The sequence below is a fragment of the Molossus molossus genome, unplaced genomic scaffold, assembly GCF_014108415.1.
Source record: "Molossus molossus isolate mMolMol1 unplaced genomic scaffold, mMolMol1.p scaffold_m16_p_3, whole genome shotgun sequence".
In the NCBI taxonomy this organism is placed as follows: Eukaryota; Metazoa; Chordata; class Mammalia; order Chiroptera; family Molossidae; genus Molossus; species Molossus molossus.
In genome coordinates, this window is record NW_023425366.1 from 32091503 (window position 1) to 32112430 (window position 20928).

At 39.5% G+C, this 20928-nt stretch overlaps 1 protein-coding gene and 1 pseudogene across 1 annotated transcript in view; one reads left to right on the forward strand and one right to left on the reverse strand.

Annotated features, from left to right (window-relative positions):
• SEMA5A (semaphorin 5A) overlaps window positions 1–20928 on the forward strand; it is a 428940-nt gene that overhangs the window by 161243 nt on the left and 246769 nt on the right. The window lies entirely within an intron of this gene.
• On the reverse strand, window positions 3433–6391 carry LOC118641477 (annotated as a pseudogene).

Genomic DNA, 20928 nt, shown 5'->3' on the forward strand with positions numbered 1-20928 from the left:
TTGGCCTCCAATGGTATGTTATTGTGTTTTATTTATCTTTAAGCACATCATGGTCTTTCTAAGCATTAAATGGGCAATTCCTCTGTTTCTCACACTGAAGATAGATAAAAATCTTGTCCTTATTTTATATATGAAGGAAGAGTTGAAGATTAAATGTAGGTGTACAAGGTTTTAATTAGGCAGCATTTTTCTCGGACATATGACCTCTTATCTTCCAGTTTGAGGGCAAGGTAAGCGACGGTGGCTACATTTGAGAGGCAAACATCAGCCAGCTCCACCAAACAGCATTGCTGGTATTTTCCTCAAAGAAAAGACCCCAGTGAGGTTTTTCAATCTAATTTAGTTTGTCTAATTTAATGAACACATTAACTTTTAATTTGCTGGAAGGTTTTTTTTATTATTGAATGAAGAGGGGCCAGAGGGCAACCCTGGCCTTGGAGGAGTTATGTTGGAGTTCTTTTTGCCCCCCCATTTCCCACATGAGGCTCTGGGTGGACTGCAGGGAGCTGGTCACATGACTTGCATGAGAGAGGAAGCATTCTCTTTCATCAAGAGCTCAGTGACCTTGTGTGCTAACTGCCAAAATGGACAATTCCTTCAGTCCACGGTCTGACAGCCTGCAGTAAAGCAGTTTGATCATTCCCAGCTTGGAAGCACCCTGGGCACTTGTGAGGTAGACGACACACCCTAGTAAGTGAAATCAGCGAGGCCACATCCTGATGCCAGGTGTGGCGGACAGAGTGCTCCTCGTCGCTCTCAGTAGGAAATGAATATGTGTCCTTCTCGTTTTTGTTTATGAGTTTTGTGCCTGTATTCCTGGGCCTCAGCACACAGTGTTTTAGCTTTGTTTGAAGATAAAGGCAGAGGTCAAGCTCATTAATAATTAATTCAATGTTACTGAGTGCATGTTATGTGCCGGAAATGGATTCCATCAGTGGGGTCATCCCACTAAGCAAAACAGCTAGAAATCTTGGCCTGCTCTGAGTTTACATTCTATTCGGGGAGACAGACCATAATAAGGTGACATAAAGAGGGTAGGTTATATCGTGATAAGGACCGAGGAAAACTACAAAGCAGGGCTACACGGCAGAGGGTCTTCCAGCTTTCGTCAAGGTAACCTGGCGTGACAGACATTTACCTGTTGCCTCTCAGCCCCACACTCACCCCTTTTTATCCTCTGTACAACTGTTCAGCAAGTCAGAAAGATTCCTCAGGCCCCTGCACCAGCTGGGTTCCTGTTCAGACGTGGGAAGGAGGCAGCAGCAGTTGCAGAGCAGGCGGGAGGAAGAGAGATGGTCACGTTTACGCCTTCACCGCATGGCTGAGCAGAGACGGCAGCCGGCAGGCTCGTTGGCAATTCCCACTGGCATCACAGGTGCTGGAGAAGAGCTCGGCACAGGCACGGGCAGGGGCTCCAGCCCAGCTCGTTGGCAGCTGCTGGTCTGTGTGTGCATGTGTTCTTCCTTTTGGCTCTCCCAGTCCCCGTCCTTCATTCTTTTGCTGTACACGTTCTTGCAGTAACTTTTCAACCAATCCCCTATCCCCTCTGTTAAATTTTCTCTATTTAAGCAACCTAAGATGGTTTCTGTTCTTCTGGCTGAATTGTGACTTATGCAAGGGAACCATCGAGTGGAAACTTAAGGAGGTGAGGAGGCAAGCCATATGAACAACTGAGGAAAAAGTGTTCCGGGCAGAGGGAAAAGCAAGTGCAAAGGCCCTGAGGCAGGGCCATGCTTGCCAAGTTTGAGGTCAGAATGACCAGAATGGAGTGAAACTTAGGAGAGTGTAATGGAAATGAGGTCAGAAAGGATAACAGAGCCCTGGTCAGTGTGACTCGGCGCTGAGAGAGTTGGTCCTCGGACCAGAGTTGTGGGTTTGATTCCCAGTCAAGGGTATGTACCTTGGTTGCAGGTTCGATCTCTGGCCCCAGTCAGGGTCATGTGGGAGACAACCAATTAATGAATCTCTCTCACATTGATGTGTTTCTCTCTTTCTCCCTCGTTCTTCCCATTCTATCTTAAAAAAAAAAAAAAAGTCAATGGTAAATATTCTTGGGTGAGGATTAAAAAAAAAAAAGAAAGAAAGATATTAGATGCCAGGTCCTATAGGGCCTTTAAGAATTTAGATTTTTATCGTGACCGTGGTGGGAAGCCACTGGAAGGTCTTGAGCGGAGGAGCAATGTAGTCTAACGTGACTCACAAGGGTCACCCTGGCTGCTATGCCAGGATGGACTCCAATTGTGTGGGCAGGATGCAGGGCAGGGAGACCAGTTTGGGGGCTGGTGAATAATTTAGGCTGGAGACAGTGGTGTTATCTCTTGGAGGAGGGTGTTATCAGCGGACACAAGGAGCAGTGGTCATATTCTGCATATAGCTCATTTTGGAAATCAAGTTCAAAGGTTTTCTTTTAAGACTGCATATGTGCTGTGAGAGAAAGAGAAAGCAAGGGTGATGCTAAGCCTTTGATTTCTGTGATTGGAAGGGTGGAGGTGCTGTTTCCTGAGACTGGGAAGACTATCAGAGTCACATTTGGGAGGGGTTTCAGGAGCTCCATTTTGGACCTGTTAAGTGCGAACTGTTTCTTTCGCATCCAATCGGAAATGGCTAGTACTCAGTTGCATATACAAGTCTGGAATTCTGGGAGACAGTCTTGGCTGGAGGTGGTTATTAACATATAGACATCATTTAAAACCATAGCTGGATGAAGTTTCTAGGGGAAAGAGTGTTTATTGGAAAGAGAAGAGGTCCATTGAGTGAGCCCTGGAGCTGTTCAGTGCATAGAGTTTCAAGAGCTGAGATAGCAAATGAGATGGAGAAGGGAGAGTCAGAGATTTCCTGGAAGCCTGGTGAAGAATATGTCCCTTCACAGTAGCTGGCAGGCTAAAATCTAGAGACTTGGCTCTGACTGTCAGAAAGCAGGAGGCTGATGCTAATTTGCTAACAGGAGAGGAACACTAAGGCACTGAAGGGCCCCAGAGTTTCCAAGTTGAGACTGGGGTCCATTTGGCTGAAGAACATTTGTCAGATACTTCAGGTGATCATGGCACATGCCACAGATTTTGAATATGAATATCCCTTGAAAAGTGGCCAAAGAAAGAATTGCCCTAGTAATTTTTTTTTTGTTTTTTGCACCAATGGTACTTTATTATAGATTGTCTAATTTTACAAATCTTTATACACTTTAGAACAGTCAGGCATTGTAAACATAAAAATTTCAATATGCAAAATTCAAATTTACAACAAGAAACTCATTTTTAGACTGGTTATTGCTGCACTATCTTTATAATTTCTTATTCAGAGTCCAATCATGTAGGCAAGCCCTACTAACGTAGCAGAAGCATTTCTGCACACTGGTGTCCATAATCCAGTTTGTGCAGAAGTGTTTCCACTAGACTCCTAGAGCACTCTTTGGAAGAAAGCAGCCAGGAATGGTTATCTGGTTGCCCTTCGGACCTGCTGCAAGTCTTCAGTGGGCTTCCATTGTTGGTCGATTGTTACAAGCTTTCCAGGTACGCTAGGATCCACATTTTCCCAAGGTTCTGGCTTTCTTTTTCGATCAATGATCACATTGGTTTTTTTAAGGGAATATACAGCAAAAGACGAAGCTCCATCCGCTGCCACCGTCATGAACATCACCAAAGGAATAAGTTCCTTCTATTTCATCAGGAGTTTGAAAAAGTTCACGGTGACCTCAGTGTAGAATGCCAAATCTAGGGCGGGCAGGGCCCCACGCAGAGGATGCCAATGACCGCGACCAGACGAGGCCGGGCCTCCGCTCCTTCTGCCCTAGTAATCTTTAAGAAATAGTATTGTATGAGGTTTCTACCTCTTTTAGATAAATCTCAGAAGTGGGTCTGGCACCCTTAACTAAGACACTGTTAGCTAGCTGTTGAGGAGCAGAGAGAATAATATGGTCAGGAAATCAGGTTTATATCCTGTGAGTTATTAATCATGTGAACTTGAATAAGTTGCTTAATAATTCTGTGCCACCATTAACACTTAAACAGTGGGAATGATAATGCTGTCTTTATAGTATTAATGAGTAGGGTAAATAAGAGTGTGTGTGTGTGTGAAAGTACAAAGAACTACAATCCCAGATGTCATTGTATCCAACATTAAAAATGGCTGGCTTTGAACTTAAATGTAGTTGTATAACACTTCTAACTATTAGCGATTTTTGAATACTCTATGAGTCACAGTTATTTGAAAACCTAGCAGTGATGAAGTGAAGAAGGAATGTGGATATTTGATCTTTAAGGTTTTTATCTGGGTTTTAATGTTAATCACTGTATAATGCAAAGATATGTTGAGAAGTTCTCATTTAGGGGGTTAAAGGGAAAATCTTAAATCATTGCATGGCTAGTCAAAGCCAGATTTAAACATTTTCTGAATTGAAAAAGAGTGGGCTAGAATAAATTAATTTCAAAGGGTTAGCCCTACTTAAAAAAAATAAAATCATATCTATAAAAATGAAGCCCCAGCATGGAAACCATAAACCTTATTTTTAAAGTGGAGACACAAAGTTTTAGATTATAAATCCATGGATCAAGGTATAAATTGGAAACCCAAATCTATTAGTTTTGGGAACTAAAAATGCAAACCTAAGCAGAATACATGAATGTGTAAATTCTTCGTCCGTAACAGTTTTAAACCATAACATCTAGTACTAACTTTGAAAATTGTATACATATTGTCAGAGAGCTTCCATTACATATGTCTCTTGTTTGACCAAGATTTTGGAAACAGATGATCATTTATTTTAAATGGAAAAATGATACAGAGGACTTTACTATCTAGTAAACAAAAGGGACTTGATTTGCCTCCTTGCTTTAAATAAGAAAACCAGATAAAATATTAGAAACTACAGTTTTCAGACAGTGGACAGTAGGTGGAGGGCTGAACAGGATTGTAATTACTGAGAGAAAGGAAATAAATGAGTCCTATGATTGCCTCAGCTCATTGGAAGTAGTTTCCAAGACATAACACAGTGGTAGGTAATATAAAGATAAACCAGTATGAATCAAGTCTCAATACATTTAAAATAACTGAAATTATGCCTGTATTATCTGAGTTTATCAGAATCAAACTAAACATCAATAACAGAATGACATGTGAAAAACTGTTTTCGACTTAAAGTAATATACTTCTAAATGACTCATAGGTCCAAGAACAAATTAAAAGGGAAATTTAAAGATATTTCCATCTAAATGACAAAAGCACAAGTTAATCCAATTTTTGGTATGAACCCAAAGCAGAGCTTCAGGGGAAATTTACAGCATTATTTCTTCATATTAGGGATGGAGAAAAATATATTACAATGATTTGGGGATGTTTCTTAGGAAAATAGAAAAAAAAAAAGCAAATTGAATCTATGATAAAAAGAAGAAAGAAAGAAAATGAAGATAAGAGGGTAAACCAGTTAAGTGGGGAAAACAAACAAAAAAACTAATGGTGATCAATGAAACTAAAACCTAGTTCTTTAACAAGATGAAGAGTATCAATAAACTTCTAGCCATATTGATAAGGAACAAGAGAGAAGACATATTTATCAATATTAGGAATAAATGTGACATCACTATAGAACCCACAGAACTAAAAATAATAGTAATAGAAAACAATGAAAAGCTTTATGTCAATAAATTTGACAACTTAGGTGAAATGGACAAATTTTTTGAAGATGCAATCTATCCAAGTTCACTAAGAAAGAGACAGATAACTGAACTAGTTCTAAGGAATTAAATTCGTGGTTTAACAAATTTCTGGTTTAAACAAAGAAAATTTCAAATCCAAAGGTCTCCTCTAATAGCTAATTTTAACAAATACTGAATGAAAAAACAAAACTAATTTTACTCTTCCAGTGTAGAAGAGGATGGAACACCTGTTGGTTTAAGGAGTTATCATTACTCTTTCACTGATACCAGAAAAGACCACCCAAAATATAAAACTGCAGACCAGTAACTCTCACAAATGTAGACACAAAATTTCTCAATAAAATTTTATCAGTTGAATCCAATACTTTGTAAAGAGGATAATACATTGCGACCAATTGACTTTTATCCTCAAAATTGCATGGGATTTCAATGGTTTAACATTTTAAAAACAATTAGTAGAAATCAATGTATTGACTATTCTTTAAAAATATTAATCTCAATACATATAGTAAAATGTATTTTTTTAAAATTATAGTGAAGAAGTCATTTGATAAATTTCAGCACACATTCAGAATGAAAAAAGGAGTAAAGTGTATTGCCACAGCATGACAAAAGGCATCTTAAAAAATCTAAATCTTACGTGATACTTAATGGTTAATGGTTCAAGGCAGAATGCTTTCCACACAAGGATGTCTACTCTTACCACTCTTAGTGCTTTGGATTATCATTGTGCTGGCCATTATGTAAGGTAATAATAGATAAATTAATAATATATTTTAATTAATGTAATATAATAAATAGATGACATACAGATTGGGAAGGAAGAATTAAAACGCTCCTTGGCAAACAAGATTATCTATATGGGATATCCAAGTTAAAATTTTAAAACATACTATTAGAACTAACAAGTGAATTTTTCATGATTTCAAGATATGTAGTAAATATAAAATATTCAGTTGCATTGCCATATACTATCAACTAATAGTTAGAAATTGAAATTAAATTATATCCTTTATAGTAGTGTTATAAATATGAAATGAGGATATGTTTAACAAGGTATGTGTAGGAGCTGAACACTGAAAACTACAAAATGTTACTAAGAAAATGAAAAAGACCTAAACAAATGAAGACAACTATTTATAAATCAGAAGACTCAGTCTTAAGATATCAATCTGTACCATACACAAAAAGGAAATAAAAGAAAATATGGTGACTTGGATGACAGCAAAATAAAAAACATTTTCTTCAAAGTCACCATTGAGTACATGAAAATGCAAGCCAGATACTATGTGAAAGTATTTACAAAACCTATGTCTACTAAAGGTCTTGTGTCTACATATATAAATAAACTCTTACAACTTAATAAGAAAATATATAATTCAAATTTTAAGACTGGAGTAGACATTTATACAGTTTACAAAGTACTAATGGTGAGATACCTCTACACATGCAGCAGAATGACTAAAATTAAAAAGACAGATAATACTGAGGATTGGTGAGCGTGTGGAGGAAATAGACCTCTTTCTTATGCTTTGCTTTAATAATTTAAGATGGTGCAGCCACTTTGGAAAACAGAGTTTCATCAGAAATTACACATACACTCACCCTAAATCCAAGCACACCCCCTCATAGGTATTTGCCCAAGGGTAATGAAATGTTAAATAGTGTCTACAGAAAGATTTGTACTCAAAGGTTTGCAGCAGCTTTATTTATACCAGCCCCCAAATGTGAAACTTAAAAGTCCATCAGTAAGAGTGGAAAAATTAATTATGTAAATGGAGTATATGGACAATAAAAAGAAAACTACTTATATAGACAATAAAATTAATGAATCTCCAAAGTATCATACTAAGTGAAAAATTCTAGATGTAAAAGGCTACATATTATATATTATTCCTTTATGTAAAATTTTCCCAGCTAATGTGGCTTAGTGGATTGAGCATCGTCCCATGGACTGAGAGGTCCTGGTTTGATTCCTGGTCAGGGCACATGCCCAGGTTGTGGGCACGATCCCCAGTAGGGGGCGTGCAGGAGGCAGCTGATCAATGTTTCTCTCTCTCTCTCTTTTCCTTTCTCTCTCTCTTAAAAACAAAAACAAAAATCAATAAAAACATATAAAAATTTTTTTTTAAAGCTCTATAGAAGACAAAACTAAAGTAACAGAATACCTATGAATGATTGCCTTGGTACAGGGTACAGGAAAAAATTCACAGGAAAGGATTGTGAGAGAACATGTAAGTTAATACAAATATTTTATATCATGATTGAGAATGTGGTGACAAAGTTTATACATTTGTTAAAAGTTGTTGAATTTAAGTTGGTAAATGTTTTTTTTGTCTAAATTATACCTCAGTGAACCTAATTTAAAAAATTTTGTAGGTTCCAACTATAGTGCAGGAGCCTGGACTTGTCAAGAATGTAGGGTCCAGTAATCAAATTGCTCAGGAAGTAGCCTGAGTTTGTCAAAACACATTTTCTGGCACTAAGGCCAAACATTATGAGAGAACTTTAAAATGAGAAAGGTAATGATGAATAATGTGATAGGCAACATTTAGTAAAATGTGTAACTATGTGTTTATTAGAAGAGCTACCTAAAATCCAGAACAATCAGGTGTGTAATGAAAACCCACCACATAAACTATTTAATCAGTAAAGTTTTTCACCCAAGTTATTTTCAAAGATAAAAACCCTAATAATTCAGGTTAGCTTGATGTTAGAGAGATAATTTATATAAAATGTTTCTTTCTTAAACAGCACCCCTGGCCAAGGCTAACCTTTGAAGGAAAATATCTGAATTATACGTACTTTGAGATGATGTCATCACATGAGAATTGCTGATTTGTAGGTTACTTTTTAATTTAAGAGATAATAATACCTCTTGGAATGAGCAATTATCAGAACCTAGAGAGGACATGGGGGAGGCATTCAGTTAGCCACTGTACCTTTGCATACAATTCTTCTTTTTGCCTTTTAGGACTGATTTTTCTATAGGTGGTCTTTCACTTCTCACCCCGACAGTTAGAAATGGGGCAGTAGGAGGACCAACTGGTATAAAACAGTGCTGTCCGGTAGACCTTCTGTGATGATGGCCATGCTCAGCTTCTGTGCTGACAAAGATGGTTGACTTAGTCATGAGCAGCTGCTGAGGGCTGGAATGTTGCTGGTGCAACGGAAGTAAAGAATTTTTAATTTGATTTAATTTTACTTAACTAAAATTAGGACATTAAGAGCACCTCTTGGTGGTGACTGTCATATTGGAAAGCTAGTTGTAGACTTTTGGCTTCCAGCACGACGTGGAACTATTGGCCCAGGCTGCTGTGTCTGTGTCTGTGTCTGTGTCTGTGTCTGTGTCTGTGTCTGTGTCTGTGTCTGTGTCTGTGACTGTGTCTGTGACTGTGTCTGTGACTGTGACTGTGTCCGTGTCCGTGTCTGTGACAGGCTCTTACAGTCTGGCATCGTATTGAAATCAGTCTTTTGGAGCATGTCATGGTTCATGTTTTTTTTGTGTTTTTTTTTATCCTCACCGGAGGATATTTTTCCATTTTTTGTACAGATAGAGTGGGAGGGAGAGAGAGGAAGGGAGAGAGAGAGAGAAACATCGACGTGAAGGGACACATCGAGTGGCCGCCACCTGCACGACCAACCAGGGCCGGGGACAAACTGCAACCGAAGTACGTGCCCTTAGCGGGAACTGAACCCGGGTCTCTCCGGACCGCAGGCCGACGCTCTAACCGCTGAGCCAAACCGGCCAGGGCTCATGGTTCATGTTTTAAGAAAACTGGGTTAGGAAGAGGAAAATTTTCCCTAGAAGTAATTTTTATATTTCTGCCAATAATTGGTTCTCTGATGTAAAGAAAATCTCTTACTGTCTTTCTGGCTGGTTTCAATTTCTATACGTGAAAAGTGGGTATATGTTATTACACGAAAGGTTTTACCACAGTGATGAGTCTATTGCTCTTTAAATTAGGACAGTAAAGTAGCCCAAGGGACATTTGGGATATTCTTTATCTCTTCAACAAAACACCCTCCTCTCTTGATCCTCAAACAATAATACAATCAGATTCCGTGTTCTAAGAGTGAAATAGAAATTGAGATTCTATTGACGTTGTTGATAGAGACAACATTTGTATCCAAATATTTATTTAGTAGGAAAAATTAATAGTTTATATAAAGAATGGTCTGACTTCTCATTTTCATATATTTTCATAGTTAATTAACATAGAAAGAGTTTAGAATCCTTTTCCACTTTAGACTTGGCACTTTTTTTTTTTTCTATCCTCAACCGAGGACATTTTTCCATTTTTTGTTCAGATAGAGAGGGAGGGAGGGAGGGAGGGAGGGAGGGAGGGGGAGAGAGAGAGAGAGAGAGAGAGAAACATCGACGTGAAAGGGACACATTGAGTGGCTGCACCTGCACGACCAACTAAGGCCAGGGACAAACTGCAACCGAGGTAAACGCCCTTAGCGGGAACCGATCCTGGGTCTCTCTGGACCGCAGGCCGATGCTCTAACTGCTGAGCCAAACCAGCCAGGGTTAGACTTAGCACTTTTTTATTGCTACCTAGAAAACAAGACAGAGATGAAATATTAATATATATACTAAGTTGTCAAGGCAGTGAAATTTAGGAACTCTTACTCTGAAAGCGGACTGGCTATTAGAATTACAACATCAATTAGAAATATCTCGACTGCAAGTAACAGATAACCAACATACAGTGGTTTAAACCATAAGGATACTCCTCGTTCCCTAACTAGAAGTGAAGACTTTGTCTCTCCAGGGCTGGTTCAGAAGTGTCAGCAAGACCCAGGCTCTATCATCTTGCTCAGTCATCCTCACGGAACTGGCTTTTGCTTTCTGCTTTTATTTCGTGTTTGGATGGCTGCTGGCAGTACTGGAAGCACGCAGCGCTGGGAGACTGGAGGATACCCAACTTCTTGCCTCATCTGTTTCATGTCAGAAATCAACAACAAACGCAAAACTTTCATGTGCAGAATTGTTTATGTGCAAGTGGCCAGAGCTGTGTCACGTGACTGACTCTAGGTACAAGGGGAAAGGAGGTGTCTGCCAAAGGGGGATGGGGAAAATCATTTAACCCCTGAGTCCAGTAGGCCAGGGACTGGGGTGAGGTGAGGAAACAATGTGGAGTGCAGTATTTAAGAGGCACCACAAATTTAGTGATAGAAATAAATAATATATTAATACAATATTTAATAAATCAGTGTTTGTGACAAAAAATTATTAATGAACAAACGATCTGGATTTTAAATGAGAATTGGGTCAGTGAAATCTCCTGCCAAGCCCTATTGGAGCTTTAATGTCTTTATTGAAAATGTGGGCAGTTTGTTCCACATTTGTCCTGGCCCTGATGTTTAACAAAATCAAGCTCTGTTAGCAAGGAAGAACTGGGGGGCAGCTAACCTGGTCTCCAAAGCTGTGTAATTGGTTCTGGTGTATGTGCCCCCATGGAAATTTATAAATGTGTGACCTTCTATCTGCTTCATGAAATATGTGTGTCTCTATTTTATATTCTGAAACTCTGGCTGATAAACAGTGTCCACTCTATCTTGTGATTTTCTGAACAGTGAATACCCAAAATAGTCTCTGATTAAAACACTGACTAGACCCTCTCATGGCAAGAAACAGAAAAGTTACCATTAGCACAGTGATTTTTCAACCGGTGTGTGCAAGAATTTTAAAAACATGCAATACTGGACTATTTAGTCATAGGCACTGACCTATTTTATCTTAGATTGTCAAGTTAAAAAAGACAAACAAACAAAAACAGCTAATAAAACAATAGCTTTCCGGTGTGAATGAATCAAAATTATACCTATTTTGTGTGTGTGTGTTGTCAGAGTGGCAAAAAACATAATGTATATTTTGGTGTGTGTGCCATAGGATGTTAGTAATTAGTTTGTGTGTGCCATGAGATGAAAAAGGTTGAAAATCGCTGCCCTAGCAGATTGTTCCCAAACAAATCTGAGATACAATGAAGAAGAGCAAGAGTTTCCTATTTTTGTGTTTTCTCATTAAAAAAGAAAATTCTTGAGTGACTTGAAATTTAAAAGATGACCCTGAAAAAGTTGAGAAAATAGAAAGATCTGTTGGTGCCTTTCCATGTGTCCTGAATGGGCAATGGGAATTTCACAGTCGTAGAAGGTGACTGAGTATGTTCTCAAGGAACATGCTCATTAAATTGTAGAATTTATAATTATCCAGTAGGAAAGATGGCAAAAAAGAATCCACTCTTCCTACAGTTTTAATCTCATTCTATCTTTGGTTTGATTAACTGCTAGTAGTTGATGTTGATAAGCTGTTTATTTCAAACCTCTTAAGCTTTCCATCCCCTCAAGGGACTTGATAAAGGCAAGCCATGTCTCAATGGGAAGCTTTACAATTCCATCAGGGTGTTTTTGTGAATATAAGTAACCCTCCTCCAATGAAAATTTCATATTAAAAAATTTTATCTAGACCTGTGAAACCTGAGTAACATGGATATGTAATAGGGATTTCGTGCAAAGTTGTAAAATACGTTTGTATTAAGGGCCAAATGTATTATTCACACCATTAATAAGACACAACTTCTTCAATTTCAAAGGTGTTTGCACAAAATTGTTCAGTGTCTTCTCTGATTTAATTCAGTTTTTGAAAGTTCTTGAGGCCAATGTTTGGAATTTAGGGGGGAAAAGGGAAAAACATATGGAAATAATAAATTGGCATAGTTGTTTGTTAAAGATGGTTGCTATGAGAACATTGAATGTATGCGGCAGTGGAAGAAAAAGTGGGAAGATTTCTGTGAACTTTGCATATGTTTATCATTGTTGTTCTTATTTGGGACTTCCCTTTCCTCCTGAGCCAAACCTGAGCAGCCAGGTTTTTTGTTTTTTAGCAACTTTTTCTTTAAGCAACCAATGAAGTACTGTGTTTCTCTTGGCTATATCCTGCCTCATGCTCTGCCTACTTCCATATACCATCCCCCCTTTTTTTTCTGGCCACTTAAGATACCTTTTTATTTATTTTACTTTTTGATTTAGTAACTTCATTGCATGAATTAACAGGTGCTTTAGTTGCAACTGAGCAAGGGACTCTTTGCAGGTCTGTATCACTTGGCCGGAACCATGTAGCTGTTGCCGGGCAGGGGGATGGGGGATGCAGTTGGATAATATTCGGTCTGCGGTTTGTTTATAATTCTCAAATGCTCTGGGATTACTCTGCCTCCATACCTATGTGGAGCTTCAGCTGATATCGCCAAGCATTTCACACTCCAAGTGAGAGGAAGATATCTCCCAAAGGATGTGTAATTCTATTATGCAGCAACAGCTCTTTCTAAGACTTCAAGCCAAACAAAAACATTTGCTAGTGCTGGAGCTACTTTTCAGCCAATCTAACCACATGACCTTCTAGATCTTCTCTCATTGCAGCAATTTGCTTTTGACCTATTTCTGCCCTACCACATAATTGTGACCTCCCTCTTCTACTGCGGTAGGTGGAGTAGCAGCCGCGCTGTTTTCCAGAGCAGATCCAGCGCAGGGCCACATCTGCCCCCTGCTCTATTTGTTTTTATCATCTGTGGAACATTAACGGACCAGTGTGCACTTTCAGATGGAGTAAAACAGAAAAGATTATATCAGCGTTTTGCAGTGATTTCCTGTGTACTATAATTGTTCATTGTAGATTAAAAGGATTTATACCTTTTATAGTCTGAGACAAACTCCTGGCTACATAACTGCTCAAAACACCATCCGAAAAAACAAACACAACTTAAGAGATCATGAAAAATTCTGCTCTAATGAAATGGACTGTAGAGCACTGGAATCTTTAATTAGTAGGGTTTTTCTAACTATATTCACAGAAATAAAAATGCAAAACAAAAAATGAGACACATCTCAGATATGCTAAAATATTTTACTGAGGACTCCTGCGGACCCGACGACCTGCTTAATGGTATTTGGGCAGGTCATCATTTCTCCTCTAAGCATTTTTATAAGGTTTTGTACATAAATATTAAGATTTGAGTTGGAAACTTAAGAGTTTTTGCTTTAACCTCATTTACTAACCACTGAAATCATCTCACATTTGGTATTTCTCTAGCACGGGGCCTAGTACAGAGATTAAGATGTGTGTGGGCTGAATTCTGAAACCATAGGACAAGTAGATTAAATGTGTTTACTTGGTTTTTATGTTCTCTCTCTCTCTCTTTTTTTGTTTTGATATAATAAATAGTTAAATTGGATTTACTTTAGCAGTTTAAATTCTATTTTGAAAAGGCCAATGTAAAATAGAAAGTAGGGACCGAAAATTACATACCTCTTCCCTGGAGATTTAAAATATTAATCTTTGTCAACATGAAAATGTTGGAAGAGCATTCAACTAATGCTCTTCTTCATTTGAGGTAGTATTGCTAGTTGCTGAGAAACTGATGGGAAAACATAAAGAAAATAGTTCTTATAGAAGATTTCCAGCAAAACATTGGACTGAGTTTATGGGAGAAGTCCCTTACCCTCATGTAATGGCATTACAAAATACAGAGCTGCTTCAAAAGCAAGAAAGGGAAAGTCCCAGGGGACAGTTATTACACAGAGGAGTCAAGTCTGGGATCCTCAGTAGGAATGTGTGGTGAAGGGCTTGGGGGCTAGGGTTTTCAAACATGCCTAGAGATGGGAGAAGTGGGTGGTGGTGGGCACTGATGGGCAGGGAGAGTGGGAACTCAACTTCCTGCATAAAGCTAGATGCCACAATGGGCTGTCCTACCTGAGAAAGGGAAGCCCAGAAGAACCACATTTAACCACCATTGAAGAGGGAAGGGAGCTGGCTATGGGTAGAAAGAGACTCATGAAGGAGAAATTGGAATACCAGGCCTGCTTTGTGGGCTCGCATGGGGTTCCCAAACACGTACTATACTTGCCAGGGAGGAACCCCAAGTCAAGAAATAGTTGATTGACATCTAAACAACAAGTTTTAGACCCTAAGAGGGCCCTCTAGTCTTCCACTTTCTAGCAGTGTTTTTGGATAGTTCCTGGATTGTGGGCTCTTGTGTGAATTACTTTTACTGAAGATGACCTTAGAGTTAAAGAGTAAATATCAATAAGACAATCAAAACAGAACGTAAGCCCCCCGCCCATATAATAAATCAATGTCCAACAGATTTTAAAGCTTATAAGAGATACACAAGTAGATTCAGGATGGCCAGAGCAAGAGATCATAATATAGAAGTGACAGAGAGTAGATCTGGTAAAGAAGATATGAGCTGGAAAAAAAAATTCTGAGGAAAGCTGTGCAAATGTAGTCGTTAGAAAGAAATAGAGTAATCCATATTTGAATTCAAAGTAAAGAATTCATTGAAGTATTTATCTACATCTCTTAACATGTAAGAAATATATGAGCCGGTCATATCACAGAAAAAAAATAGAGGTCATGGTGGTCTAATTTTTATCACTTGTCTGCCTTTCTCTCAAAAAGAGCCACATAGTCATCTCTTATTTTCAACAAGGAAAGTACATGATTGTGCATAGACTTGAGTTTTTGGAGGGTGAGATTTCTGTTTTGTTTATTGTTGTACCCCTAGCAAGGACTTCATAGATGTCATATTTCCCTCCAAGAACTTATTCTCTTCAATAGGATGAAGAAACAAAATATTAGGCATTCAAAAGACAAATCATAGACTGATAGAGAAAAATGATAAAATAAAAAGCATTCATCATTTGTGTTTCTTGTCTTTACCTTTTAGCTTTTTGAGCTCTATTTTTCCTGCATGAGTCATGTGAATAATAATATCTGCATTAAAGGTTTAAAGATTTGAGAATGTATAATAACCACAGGGTTGCTTGGCTTAGTTCTTAGAATATTGTATGAAATCAATATCTACCAATCCTGGTATTATTATTTTCATCTCAGCTTTATTATTTCACCATCATCTGAAATAAAATTCCTCAAGAGCGTGTGCTAAAATTTCATGACTTTTGGTAACTATTGCCTTGTTATCAAAACTAAAGTATGGGATGCAATAAAAATTTGTTTTGGGGAATACTGTTGAGATAGGTCATCTTTCCTTGTTCTCTATCTCTTAATCAACCTCTCTTTAGAGGTACGTTTATTTTTTCAGTCTACATATTTTGAAAAACACATTTACTAATCTTTAGACTATTGAAATCTTGTCTCTTTTGAAACACGTCCAATCTGACAAATTTCTTAAGATCTTGAATTCTGTACTCTATCCCTTTTCTGTAGATAACGCTCTCTATATTATCCTCAAGTGTGTGTTCCGTACTTGATGCTGACTACTGATTCATCTCCAGACAGTACAAGTAAAGATTTGATAACCCCCTACCAAGGTGAATGGTGGTTCATATGGTGACTTGTTCACTGACCTGCCCAAAGGGCTCAAAGGCCATTGCTGACAGATGATGTCACTGTTGAAATTTTTGTTTACCTTGAATTTCAAAACTAAACAAAAATAGTCTCTCATTATCTTTTTATAAAATGAGGACAAAACAACCATAACATGGTTACCATGACCTTAGGAGAATCCACCATGACATCTTAATCTTAAAGGAATGATTTTCAGAACATTACAGTCTTGGATTCCAGGTTGTTCTGCCTCCTCTGTTCCTATACTATGAAACTGGGTAGACCCTTTGCCCTCAAAGGATAACTTTTCCCATGGTTTATTTCTTTTCCCTCAGACTCAAGGAAATGGTTGAGTTATGCTAATGTGGATACTTAACTGCCAAAGAAACCAACAAGATGTTGTGCCAAACATAAGGTAGAGTAAGTTGGATTGATGAAAGTTTTAATTTTTTAAAGGATGAGGCAAAATTGGGTATAAAGAAATAATTATTATAGGCATAAAAGAAAGTTATATTGTGTTCCTTATGCAAGAAAGACTCATTTTAGATGCCATGCATGTCAAACTTGTCTCTGATTACGTTTCCATCTAACATGTCTGGAATCCCCTTCTCTGGCCACTCCGTTATTCTGGCCTCTGAGTTACAAAGGGAATCTACTGGATGAAAACAATGTGACAGGTTGTGAAAAAGCAAAGTATAGTAGTCTCTTATTCCGTCAATGCCTCGCAACATAAAATTGAAACCCAACAGCAGATATTTCCTGCGTGTCTTGTATACAGCATGTCTTTTAGTCTTTATAAAGGTCTGTAAAGTGGCTATGTCTCCACCCTTTATACAGCCCAGGAAATAGACTAGAAGAGAAGTAATTAGCCCACAGGCCATGGTGCCTTTGGAGCACAGCAGTCTTGACCTTTGGTCTGCAGTGGCAAGCTTCTAAAATTCTACAGCCCATAGCTATGGTAGGAGGAGCTTGTGCCAGGCTGTTTCTACCTTGTGTTTGCATGCACACGTGCGTGCGTGCGTGGTTTGGTGCTGTGCTGAGGAGCTGGGGCCCAGGTTGGGAGGGGAAGCATGCTACACCTGGGTCACCATGTCTATGCTTGCTCCCTCTTTTCATGTCCACAGAAGGGTCCCACAGCCCAGTGGGCTGTCATATTTAGAAGAGGGCTCTGAGTCAGTGCTTTCTTTTCTCCTTGAATCGTAACTGTTTTGAGGTAAAGATATCTCATCATGTACCTCAGTACTCAAAGTGAGAGGCTCCATTCCAGAGTCTAGGTGTGCTTATTGCACTACAGAGGACAGAGCACCCCAGACATAGTGGAAAAACTCCAGTCTAACATTCACTGCTTTTCTTACTTTCTAGTTTCATTGTTTTCATCACAGAGTGGACGTCTAAGGACGAACATCTATTCATTCACTTTTGTGTTCAACATTTATTCATTGAAGCAGCATTCATTCATCCACTAAATATATTTTCATTGACTGAGTGCCTCCTTTATGTCAGCCTTTGCATCAGGCACTGGGAATATAGGAAGTGGAAAGAGAGATGTGTAAATAGGCAAATGGAACACTGGGTCGTGGGGCCTAATGGGGCGAAGCTTGTGCATTGCATGCACATGGGAGGGGTCCCTCATCTTGTTTAAGGGACCCATGGAGGCCTTCTGAAGGAGCTATCATTGCAGGTGGCACCTGAAGGATGGGTAACAGTGCACCAGGTGAGAAAAGAGAGGTAAGGGAAACTCTGGATAGTCCCTGGACCAAAGTCCTCGATACAGTCAGAGCCGAAAGTGCACGGAGAATGGGGTTAGAGCTAAGAAGGAGCCAGCCAGGTCGGTGTAGCCTGCTGAGGTTTTATCCAAGGGTGCTGATGTGAAGTCAGAGGCCGGGAACACTGGGTCACCAAGGCACCGAGAGAGTGACTGTTGGCATAGCCAGGGGAGCAGTGGTGCAGGGGAGAGAGAGTGGTAGCCTGAACCAAAGTCGTAGCAGAAGGGGCAGAGGGAGCACGTTTAGGAAGATGTGACAGGGCTCTGTGAATGGATGGGGGCAGGTGTCACTGCATGGTGCTTCAGGTCTGCAGTTGAGTTAACCGAAACCTGACAATCCCTTCCGTTTTAGTTGAATTTCAGCACTGGAAAAGGCATTCTCATGATCTGTCCAAATGTTAAACAACTGTAGTTTAAAAAGGGAGATTAGAAATTTATCTGTAAATATTCTCCCATATTATACTCTATGATGTAGAGAGAAATACTTTTGCCTTATATATTTTAAGGAATGAGGGATTCAGATGCTCTTCTCACCTTTGCACTGGGCACCCGCTCGGTCCTCATTAGGAGAGTGCTCCCCTGAGGCTTTGATCCCGACACCGCCAATTACATCATGGCTTCCTGGCTGACAGTCCCTCCTACCCTCTTTTGTCACCCTAATCCTTATGACAGACTCAACATTTGAAAAGAGGTTTATATTTACTCCAGAGTTTATAAAGATATGGCCAGGCTCTCCTGTCCCTGGGTATCTTTAATGTAGTAGTGTTTATGTTCAGGGAAGAACAAAAATAGAGATGTTTATACCGGTGCGGTGAAAAAAGAACTAATGCAAGCTGGCCTCATCAGCCTGGTGGATGCTGTTTGTGCAAACAATTCTCACTAATTATAGCCCTTCCAGATGAACAGCATTAGTATACTGACCATATGTAATTAACTTGACTTGCCTTTCTCTAGGTATGAAAATAGAATGCGTGCAGTATCCCCCTTACACACTCCCAAGCAAGGGCCGTGCATCCTCTGGCGGACACAGTCTAGCATTTATCTTTTTTCTTCAGAAGTTCTGAGATCTCTGTATGGCATTAAATTTAATAGGCCTGGTATGTCAAAAATAGAATTATAATTACGAAAAGTCAGTTAAAAGGAGGGTGAACGGTAAAATGAAATGAGATTTTTAATGGCTTGTCGACAGTTATAATTAATGAGATGGAGCTTGGGCCATGCATGTGACCTTCAGGTAGGAATGGGACAAAGCCCTGTGTGAGTGGCCCAGGAAGGAGAATGACGTTGGGAACAAAGCTCCTCTCTACATCTTGCCAGCCTCTGCCTTCCCCTTGTTCAGTACTTTTTTTTTTTTGAAGTTTGGTTCCTGGGTGTGGTCAAGAAGCTGCAGTCAGGTCACTGGGTGCATGAGAGCGTCCCCGGAGGAGACAAAGCAGGCCCCACCATGAAGACTCGGGAAGAAGGCAGTTCTATAGCTAGACAGTGACTCCTGTATTTGAGAAGCCATTTGATATCTTGCTCATAATAGGGAACTGCTTTTCACGACTATGTTAATTCACGGGTTAATCCACTTCAGTGTATGTTTTACACAGTGAATGTCTTTGAACACTAGCTGCAGACAAAGAGAGAATGATGCAAAGGCTTGCTGGGTTCAGTGCCTGATACCATCCAACTTCACCACTGCCTCGCACACCAAGTGGGTTCCTGAGGCTATAAAATTGTTGTTGTCTGATTAAACAGGTCCCTTTGAACTCCGTGGGGGTTCTTTTCCACTGGCACTTTCTTACAACTTCATGCAAAGTATTTTTTGGTCTGATTTGGAATCCAAAGACTCTACTCATCAGCCTACGCCACCTCCTTCATCCTTTTGTTAAAGCATAAAAAAATTGTTGTTACTGTAACATCTGTTACATCTCATACCCTGAGGCACAGACAGGCACAGACAGGCACACAAAGACCTGCCTCTTTTCCTGCTCATGCACATGAAATGGGTTGACTGGAAGGCAAACTAATCAGAACAAATATCTAGTAACTGGTTCACAAAAGATGTTAGTTACCCATCTGATCACTACCCACTGTCCTTCAAGAGAGCCCACAGAGAGGACATGCATCTTCAGGGAGGATAAAACTCACCTAGGACTACAAGCTGTCACTTCTGGGGAAAGAGCTGGGGTGAGAGGGGAGGTTAGAATTTATATTTATGGCACTGGAAACAGTATCCAATTGGGAGACACTTCAAAAGCACATGCAGATAAATGGCTTATTGGTCTCAGAAATGCGGTTAAATAGTCAAATGAATTCTAAGATCAATACCATCATGGCTATTAGTTGTAAAAGTCTATAGGGAGTTATAGGAGTTGCAGATGACTGGAGAGGAGTAACATGACCCTCCTCAGGGAGAAGACGGAATTCAATCATTCCTTCCTTCATGCATTTATTGTTCCCTTGCTCAGTATTCCACAAGCCCTCAGTGTGGGGTCCCATTTTCTTCCTGTTCTAACCTGCCTCCTGTAATATCCCAATTAGAACTATATTGACTATCCTTTGAGTGTTGATGACTATCACATTTTTATTTCCAGTTCAACCACGCCCGAGCCCCAGAATCACCCTGCATCAACCCACTCATCTCTCTTTTGGGATTTCCAGAGGGGATCTTCATTTCAGCATCCACAAAAGAACTGTTTCGTTGTTTTCCAAACCCCCAAAGCGGTTTTTCAAGCATCTATCCTTTCTCAGAAATGGCCGCAGAGATTGAGTTGGTCTAGTAGAAAGCTTGGCTGTGATCCTTAATTCCTCACATTTCCTTATTTCCCCAATCAATTAGTTCAAACACCCCCTAAGTCTGCCCTCCCCCCCTTCTCCCTGGACTGCATTCTATGTCCCCTGTGGTACATTCTCCATACATGGCCATAGGAGGTTTTAAAAATGCAAAGTGCCCTGGCCAGGTGGCACATTTGGTTGGGATGTCATTCCATATATCAAAAGGTTGCAGGTTCGATTCCCAGTCAGAGCACATACCTAGGTTTTGGGATTGATCCCTGGTTGGGGTCGGTGTCTCTCTCTCTCTCTTACTTTTCCTCTTCCTATCTCTCTAAAATTAATAAACATATTCTTGGGTGAGGGTAAATGAAAATGCAAAGTATCTCATGCTCCCCCCTTGACCT